Source organism: Globicephala melas, chromosome 15 (assembly GCF_963455315.2).
Source record: "Globicephala melas chromosome 15, mGloMel1.2, whole genome shotgun sequence".
NCBI lineage: Eukaryota > Metazoa > Chordata > Mammalia > Artiodactyla > Delphinidae > Globicephala > Globicephala melas.
The window spans coordinates 17388283-17397541 of record NC_083328.1 but is presented as its reverse complement, the minus strand read 5'-3'; the positions used below and the strand labels follow the sequence as shown (position 1 = coordinate 17397541).

Genomic DNA, 9259 nt, shown 5'->3' with positions numbered 1-9259 from the left:
GTAAGTTAAACATAGAATGACCCAGCAATCCACTCCTGGGTGTATATCCGCAAGATTTGAAATGCAGGTCTGCACATAGATTTGCACGGATATGTTCATAGCCGTATTATTCGTAATAAAGATAAAGTGAACACAATCCAACTTCCACCAGCTGATGAATGGAATAACCAAATGTAGCATATCTGTGCAATGGAGTATTACTCGGGCATAAAAATGAATGAAGTCCATGCTACCACACAGAAGAAACTCACACACGTTACGCAAAAGAAAAGAAAGCAGACACAATAGACCACATGCGTGATTCAATTTATACAGAATACCCAGAACGGAAAAAGGAAAATCAGTAGAGACAGAAAGGAGATTACTGGGGCTGGGAGTGGGAACGGGATTGACTGCAAACAGGAACAAGGGACCTTTTTGGAAATGTTCAAAAAATTAGATAGCAGTGACGACGGTTGCAAAGCTCAGTAAACTTACTAAAAATCATTGAATTGTACATTTACAATGGGTGAATTTTATGCTGTGTAAATTATACCTCAATAAAACTGCTAAAATAAAAAAGAGGAAATGGGTTGAAGGAGGGGCTGTGTCAATTATTTTTTTCCCAGTAGTCCCCTTGGCTGAAATGCAAATTTAACCACTTCCTCCCCACTGACCAGCTTTAAATACTCAGGGGTGTTGAGAGGGTGTTGAGAGATCTTATTTCACCCTCTTCTGAGACCTCCTGGGCCACATTCGCGAGACAGGAACTGACCTAGAGGGGTCCCTTAAGGGACCCTTCCCTCAACACAGATCTATTTCTAAGGGGACTCAGGTTCACCCCAAAGGACATGGCAGCTGTTAACTTTCCATCTCCAAAAGCATCTACTTTTTAAACACAAAGGGTTAAGTTGCCACTGCTGCATCTTACCCACTCCCTAAATCATGGCCGGAGCACTCTTTTGAAAATGTAGATTGGATTAAGCCACTCCTCTGATGAAACCTCGGATGACATCCATTTTCCCTCGGAGCCAAATCTACCTCCTTCACCCCATCCTGCAAGGTCCTAGGTGGTGTGCAGGATGTGGGACTTCCACGACTCCGTCTCCTAGCATTCCTTTGCTTGTTCACTCTATTCCCCACACTGTTCCCAAGTTCCTGGAGCGAGCCACACTCCCTCCCACCTCAGTGCCTTTGCACTTGCAGGACCTTCTGCCTAAAATGCTTCCCCTGTGGCTGGGGTATTTCTTACCATCCAGGGTGCCCCCTCTGTGTCACTACCTAGACCTCTCATCTGTTTTCTATGACAGTATAATTTGCATTTAGTTTGTCCATTACTTCTTTTTGTCTGTCTCTCCCCACCAGAATACAGGCTCCATGAGGGCCACCACTCTTGTGTATTTCTGGAGAATGTCCCCAGTACCTAGCCAAGGGCATGTTCAATGTCGGCGGGTAGAAGGCCGGAGGGAGAGAATGGGTGGGTTGGGCTGCGTGGGTGCATGGGTAGAAGAATGCAAGAGGGGGTGGGTGGGTGAATGGGTGGGTGGAAGGCAGGCAGCTGGGAGGGAGGGTGGGAAGAGGGACTGAATATCCCTGGGTTAACATACATCCAGAAGCAGTGTAGTGCAGTGATCAAGAATGTAAACTCAGGAGCCCAAATGACTGAGTTCAAATCTCATCTCCACCAGCATCAGCTGTGTGACCTTGAACAAGTCACTTAACCTCTCTGAGCCTTGGTTTCCTTATCTGTAAAATAGGGATGATGTCGATGATGGTAATAATAACTACCTTCTCATGTTATTCTGAGGTTTAAGTGAGGTGATACACCTTTAAAGTCCTTAAAACCCTGGCACAGAATCAGCTTTCAGCAAATATTAGCTCCTTTTTTTTTTTTTTTTTAACTACTCCTTCTCTTGATCTTTCATCCATGGTATCAGAAACTCACCCTGAAGATCAAGAGACAAAGAAAAGCTGGCTTCCTCTCAAGAAACGTGCTCCAGAGAATACAAGTTATTTTGGTTGTGAGGAAGAGAATCTCTTTAGGGCAAACATCTTTTGAACCGGCCACAGGGGAATTTGTACCAAGTTCCTCAGAAACAACTAGAAAAAGGAAAAAAAAAAAAAGAATAAATAACAAGATGCTTTCTCTTTTTCTCTGGAGCGGTCATGTGGCTTAGCTGCAAATTATTTCCCAAAAATGAGTCAGCTGGGGAGAGATGGCATGTGTGTTTGAGCCAACCTGTGTCATTAAAACAGCACAAAACAGCCCCCATCCACCCTGGTAACATTTCAAGGATGAAGTGTTTGGGCCCATTTCCACAGCCTTAGGAATCTGATCGACCCAGGTTCAAATCCCAGCTCTGACACTTCTTGGCTAGTGTGACATGTCACCCCTCTAAGCCTTGGTTTCTCCCACTGTAACATAAATAGTCATAATCTTATTTGCCTCACAGGGTTTGTAGAATAAATGAGATCACCTAGTGCCTAAAAAATGCAAGATACTAATAGTAGTAGTTGTGGTAGCACCAGCTCTTTGAGGCTGCTGGGTGTGAACTTGCTGAATTTTGTCCCCAGGTTTCATAAATGTTTGCAAGAGACATCTGACCTTCTCACGGGCCCTTGGCTTGTCAGCAAGACAAGAATTCTCTTGAGAATTTCTTTTCTCTATTTTCTTCCTGAGTTCCCATGTGTAAAACGGCTAGGTCTCCCCATTTGACAGACGGGCAAAGCGAGGCATTCAGAGGGGTGATGTGACATGCCCAAGGGATTGTCTTCTCAAAGGCACGGAGACAGCATCCTGCTCCCTGCAGCATTGCAGCAGGAAGCCGGATTCAAAGGAAAAAGGCTCAGGGAGTCTGGGAGGGGGTCCGGAACTCAGACCTCTGCTGGGCCAGGCAGGCAGCGAGAGGCGTGAAGCCGGCCAGCGTGCAAACTCCAGAAGAGGGGCCATTGCCTCTCCATGGGACCTTGGGCAGGTCTCTGGGTTCTCATGCTTCTCTCTGAGCTGAGACCCCTGGGGACCTCGCGGGTCTCGCTGTGCCACCTCCTCCCCCCTCGGAGCTTCAGTTTCCACAGCTGGGAGAAGCGGCGGCTCACCGCCCCCCTGCCCGCCTTAAAGGTCAAGACTGTGAGGCCTGTGGGGGTCTTGTCACCCGTCCGCAGGAGGCAAACGTCACGCCGGTGGCCCCAAATGTCTTCCTAGCGGGCGACCTTTGGTGAGCAGTGGGCCTTGCCCTGGGGCCGGGCCCCCTCCCACCTCTTTCTCGCTCCCTGGGGGAGGAGCCGGCTGCTCTGTGGGCGGGGCCTGGGGAGCGGCTCACCACATCCTCCCCTTCCTCCCCACCCTGAGCACGCGGTGGGGCTGGGTTGGCAGGCACCGCCTCTGGCGGACCCACTGGCGTCTCTCTGCTGAGCGACCGAAGGGCTCGGGGTCCGACTGTCTGCCTGCTTCTCCCTGCGCGTGACTGACAGCCACACGGCTGTCTGTCTGTCTGCCTGGGTGGCCAGCTACCTCTTTGCTTGGCTTCTCCTGTCTGACTGGCGGGCCAGCCCTTGGCTGCTGTCAGTCCATCCCCCATGCAGCTGACCGGTCCCTGCCCAGCAACCTCTGTCTTCTGTCCGTGTGTGACCTCCTTGGGACGTGACTGATGGTTGCCTTTGCTTCTGCGTGGCCCGCCTACCCGGAGCCCAGCTGCCGTCCGTCTGGGTGACAAGTCTTGTGCTGTCTGGTCGGTGACTTGGGGCAGGTTTCAGCTTCCCACCCCAGTCCCCTGCCTGTTCTCCCAGACCCCCATCCCTCACGCCAAGCCCAGCTGCCGTCCCCTGGGAGCCCACCGGATTGCCCGAAGCACAGAGAGAATGGATTTCTGAGAAAGAAGTAGGACAGCAGGTAACTCACCTCTAGCTACCACTCTGGAGGGGGCGTTGGCGGGGAGGTACCTTCTCTGCCCAGGAAGATGTGCAGGGGTCCTGTGGCCTCATCACACCTGGGGACAGTTCACCTGCCTGGCGTGCCTCTCTATGGGTCTTCAAGAGGCCCCAGGGACATAGAGGCAGAGGCATAGGCATGGCTGAGATGACCCCCTGAGGTTGTGGAAACCAGCCTCCAAAAGGCAGGGGCTGGGGAGGGAAAGCTGGTTCCAGACTGAACATGATGTGACAGTCACCATGGTTCTGGGCAGCTGAGCCGGGCAGGGGTGGGCATGAGTGTGACGGGGTCTGTTTGGGGAAGTGGGGAGGCATCGACTTTGTACCAGGTTCTGTGTTTTATCTCCTTTATTTTATCTAAATCCTTTAAGATGCGTTGGTGTGCCCATTTCACAGATAAATACAGGTTCTGAGAGGTAGAGTGATTTTCCCAAGGTGACTCAACCAGTACGTAGCAGGGTCGGCAGGTGACTTGGAGGCTGGTCCTGCCCTCCACATGCTATCTCCTCATCTTTTCCCTGAAAACACAGCCGATGTGCTGATTCTGAGAGGCAAATCCGTTCTGTGTGTGCGGAGGAGAGGGGAATGAGGAGACTCAGGGAGGCTGAGCCTTGAAGGATGGGTTGAATTTTGACTTGGGGAAAAAAGGGGGAAGGAAGAAACAGGCAGACACCCTCCTGGCAGAGGAGCAGGTGAGTAAATGCCTGGAGGGGAACTTAGGATGCAGAGGACCCAGGGCAGGTGGGGCATTAAAAAGTCAGGGGCTGCTCCTGGGAGGACATCTGCTTTCCCCTGGGGGAAAGTGCGGGGGTTTTAGAAGCACATGGTAGAGTGGGGAAAACCTGGCGGGTTCAAAATCCAGCCATGCGGCTTCCTGGCTGGGTGAACTTGGGCAAGTTTCTCTGCTTCTTCTAGCCTCGTGGAGCCTCGGTTCTCTCATATGTGAAATGGGGAGAATGGCAGCTCCGTCCTTGTAGGGCTGGTTGTGAGGATTCGAGGGAATGAAAATATCAAAGCTGCTGGCTGGGGTCCTGCCCAGGAAGGGAGTCTGCATCATGAGGAGGCTGGAGCCTGTGGAGGAGAAAGACCAGTTTCCAAGAGCCATGGAAGGTGCAGGGACACACTCGGGAACGTGCAGTCGGTCCCACCTCCCTGAGCCGCCTGGGTTCTGGTCCTCCCGGGGCCAGCGCTCAGCATGCAACAGGCGTGTGAAGCTCTCCCATCATCTTCACAACACCAGGTGAGGCTGGTGGCCTCATTCAGCCCATTTCACAGATGAGGAGACTGCCCCTCAGTGAGGAGAAGCTTGCCTCAGGTCAGCTGTGACCATAAGATGCAGAGCTGGGTTTGGAACCCCAGGGTGGCAACCTGCTGGACAGGATAACAAAAAAGCAAGAGTCATAGTCCTGGGGCACCTTCTGAGAGGGGCATTGGATCAAGGGGGCTGGGCAGACCCCAGAGCGGGAGCCCCGATGACCTGTTCCCCATGGTGGGTTCAGCAGAAGCCCTAGTCTTGTCTGCCCCACACCTGGCAGGGAGTCTGGATACTCACATCCCCGCGGTGGAGGAAACTAAGAGCCCTTATGTTAGGACGTGGCCAAGACCCTGGGCCAGGAGAGGCAGGTGAACAAGACAAAGGATGTGCCCCAGATGCTGCAGGCTCCCGCCTGCCCATCAAGGAAGGGAAAGGGGTTGGAGGTGGGGACTGGAGCCCAAAGGGGCTTATAGGCAGAGGAAGGGGGCTTGCTGGAGGAGGGGCCCAGTTTAAGAGAAGATAGAACAAGTAAAGCAGGCCACCAGAAACTTTGGGAGGGACCAGCTTCTCCACAGCATCAGGACCACCCTGGGGCCTGATAAATAAATGAATGAAAGGAAGGAAGGAAGAAAGGGCATCCTTCCTCCCAGCGAGGGGAGCCAGTGCCTTGAGAATCCTGGCAGGCCAGAATGATGGCTCAACTTCTCCACACAGCTGGGAGGTCTCCACAGTCAGCTGGGGAGCCCTGGATCTGGCTCATCACCACACTACCGATTGTGATTTGGGGCTTTGAAAACAGTCAGACCTAGGTTCGAGTACCATCTCCATCACGTAGTACCTGTGTGACCTGGAGTGAGTCACTTGACCTCTCTGAACCTTTGGTTTCCTTATCTGTTATATGGAAATAAGAATGCCTATCTCGGTTTGCTGTGAGGTTTTATTCGATGTGTATTTATTGAGCACTGTCCTAGGTCCTGGGGACTCGGTGGTACACAGACAGAGCCAGTGCCATTTTGAGGGGAAAGAGCTTAGCAGCGGCTCACGAGAAACAGCAGCTACTGTGTTTTACTTTAAATGTCATTGGTGATAATCGTCTTGTTATTACCCAGGACACTTGGTGTAGCTTCTGGCATATACTCAGCCCTCAATAAGCGATCATTCTGTGATGATTCTACTCCCCCCTTTCTCAGATGGGGAAGCTGAGGCTCTGAGAGGGCTGGGGATTCCTAGGGTCACCCAGGGAGTCATGTACAAGCAGAGGAAAGAAAGCTGTGAAGACAAGCGAACACTTTCTCGCGGGGGGGGGTCTTCCCCCCATCACAGCCCCTTCCTCCCCCGCTTCTCCCCTTCCGTGCCTTCTGCGGCACCCTAGCCCCCAGGGGCAGGGGAAGGGGGGCTAAGAGGAGCCCCCGCTTCATGGCTCACAGGTGGCACCGCCCCCACTTCTCGCTCTGGCGCCCGGCCATAGGGACTTTTTACGACAGCTCAAATGAGAGCTCTGAGTAAACTTGGAACTTCTGAAACAACCTGACAATATTCCCCGGGGTGTGAGCAGAGGTCCCTCTGAGGGCCCCCGATGGCCAGGCCACCTGCAAAAGGGCCCTGGCCTGCGGGTCCTCACAGCCCCCAGGAAGGATCTGGCCACTCATATCGTCCTGAGTGAGGTGGGGCAAGTGCACCAGCCTGGCTCCCTGCTCGGGCCCTGGCCGCTCCTCGCTCTGTGACCCTGGGCAAGGCTCTGGGCCTCTCTGGGCCTCTATTTCCTCACGTGCCAAGAGGGCTTGATGATGTAGCCTGGGACGGGGGCCTGCAGGCTTTCTCCAGTCTGAACCAGTAACCCCCAGTCTACTTGGGCCAGGGCCAGGGCAGGCTGATGGGGGCATGCTGGGCCAGGATGGGATAAAGGGCAGGTCGCCAGCCCTGCCCCCCACCCCACCCCAGCCCCCCATCCCCCCCTCATGACCTCAAGCAGCCCTGGTTGAAGCATCCTCTTTTCTCTGCCTTACAGCTAGCCCCTCCTGGTCAGGGGGTCGGGGAAATGGGGCTGGGGTGAGGTGTGGCTACCGGAGCCCAGGGAGGCTGCACAGTCTGGCTGGGGTTGCCCAGCACAGTGAAGGGCAAATAGAGATGGCACAGGAAGGAAGAGTTTGCTGGGAGTGGGGCATGCGCCTCAGCTGGGGGAGGTTGCACAGGCTGGAGAAGTTCCTGCAGGGAAAGGCCAGTCAGGCTTGGAGAGGCTGCGTGGACAGGGATTCATGGCCCGGCTGGGAGAGAGAGACGGACTAAAAGGTTCCACAGGCTCAGAGGTGGGACAGGCTGGGCAGGCCTTTCCCCTCACGTTCAGCTCCTACTGACTAAGCTGTCATCCCAGGGTCTTGGCACACCTGTCCTCAGACACCCCCAACCCACCCTTTGTCACCGCCCCCCTCCCCAAACTATGTAAAAGGCAACTTGCAATACTCGCACACCTACAGTGTGCCCTGCACCCGCCTTACGCTCCCTCAGCCAGACCAGGGCCACTGCCCCCATTCTACAAATGAGGAAACTGAGGCCCAGAGAAAAGAAGAGCCCAAGGTCCCATTATGAGTTAGAGGCAGAGCCTCCTTCTGGATCCAGGGCCACAAGGCTGGTTCTTCCCCAGCCTGAGAACTCCGCTTTAAGAACTCGCTGTGTGACCCTGGGCAACCCAACGTCCCTCTATGACAATTTCTTGCTGCTAATCTGATGACAACGGTCATGGTCACTCAGACCCTGGGAACTGAGGGTGTTGCCCCGGGTGGGGGGAAGTTCCTGAGGACAGTGACAAAGTGGATGGAGAAACCAAGACCTCTTTGGGGCTGCCTTGGGGCTTGCTCCTTGTAGGACTGGACACAGCAATTTGTAGCCTCTGTCACTCATTCACCATTCGTCAGCTCCTTGTTAAGTATCTGTTATGTTCCATGCCCTGTTCTCCGCGCTAGGGATGCCGCGTGAACAAAATAGGTAAATTTCCCAACCTCTGGGAGCCTGTGCTTCAGGATAGAGACAGGTCATAAACACAAAACCAGGAACATTTGCTAAACGAATCCTAATGTTACAGTTGCCAAGAAGGAGACAGACAAAGAGGGGTGTGTGGCACCCAGAACTGCAGGGGAGACGCATTTTAGACAGAGAGGGTTGCCTCTTTAAGGAGGCAACACTGTAGCTGAAACCTGAGGATAAGAAAGTAAAGAAGCAGAGGGGGAAAGTGTTCTAGGTAGAAGGAGTGGCATGTGCACAGGCCCTGAGGTGGGGGGAGAATGTTGGAGCTCTGGAGCTTTTATGCTTATCAAGTGCATACAGATCCTCAGTGCGCTGAATTCAAGAAAGAAGAGTCAAAAAGAATAAGATTTATCTTTGGAGTGTACAGTCTACTTGGGTTTCAACATTGAGGGTAAGCTTCAAAATCCATTATGATGGAAAGCATCTTCTTGTGTTTAGTCACTCATGTAACAAATGCTTTGAGCACCTACTGTCTTGTCAGGCACTGGTTAGCCACTGCCATTCAGCAGTAACCAAGCAACACGTGGTTCCCGCCTAGAAATTGCTCAGAATGTTGCCAAAAACACCATGAGCAGTGTGCTCTGGTGGAAGGACGGACCCCAGAGGAAGGAGTGACTCATGCCTTGGAGAGGCCAAAGAGTTACAAAGGAGATGACATTTGAACTGGCTTTTGAAGCCTGAGTAGGAAGCTGGTAGACAGCCAGGGGAAGCAGACAGTTCCGGTGGCTGAAACAGCACGTGCGAAGGTGTGAGAACCAGATGAATGGGGATGTTGTGAAGATGTCCAGATGGCGGGGATCTGGAGAACCTGGAGTCCGGGATGAAGACTAGGGGCAAAGGGAATGTTGGGGGGCAGATCCTGACATGTTTTGAATGCTGGGCTGAGGAATTTGGGGCTTTCTCTGAAGGGCAGTGGGGAGCCATGGAGAGACATAGCTGGAATGAGGACTGGGCTGGAGAGGCCACAGCTGGAGGCAGGGAGGTCAGGGAGGAGGGCAGGAGGAGGGCAGGTGAGCAGAAGTCCTTGGAGACCAGGGACAAACTAGGAGCCCTTTCTTCTGTGTTCCCTCTCGGGAA

The 9259-nt window shown here is 53.3% G+C and overlaps 1 protein-coding gene across 1 annotated transcript in view; it reads left to right on the top strand.

Annotated features, from left to right (window-relative positions):
* The first annotated feature begins 3343 nt into the window (after window positions 1-3343).
* IL21R (interleukin 21 receptor) overlaps window positions 3344-9259 on the top strand; it is a 32419-nt gene continuing 26503 nt past the window's right edge. Inside the window, exon 1 of the mRNA XM_030871573.3 lies at window positions 3344-3868. The gene's annotated coding sequence lies outside the window, so the exon portion shown is untranslated. The remainder of the gene's footprint in view (window positions 3869-9259) is intronic.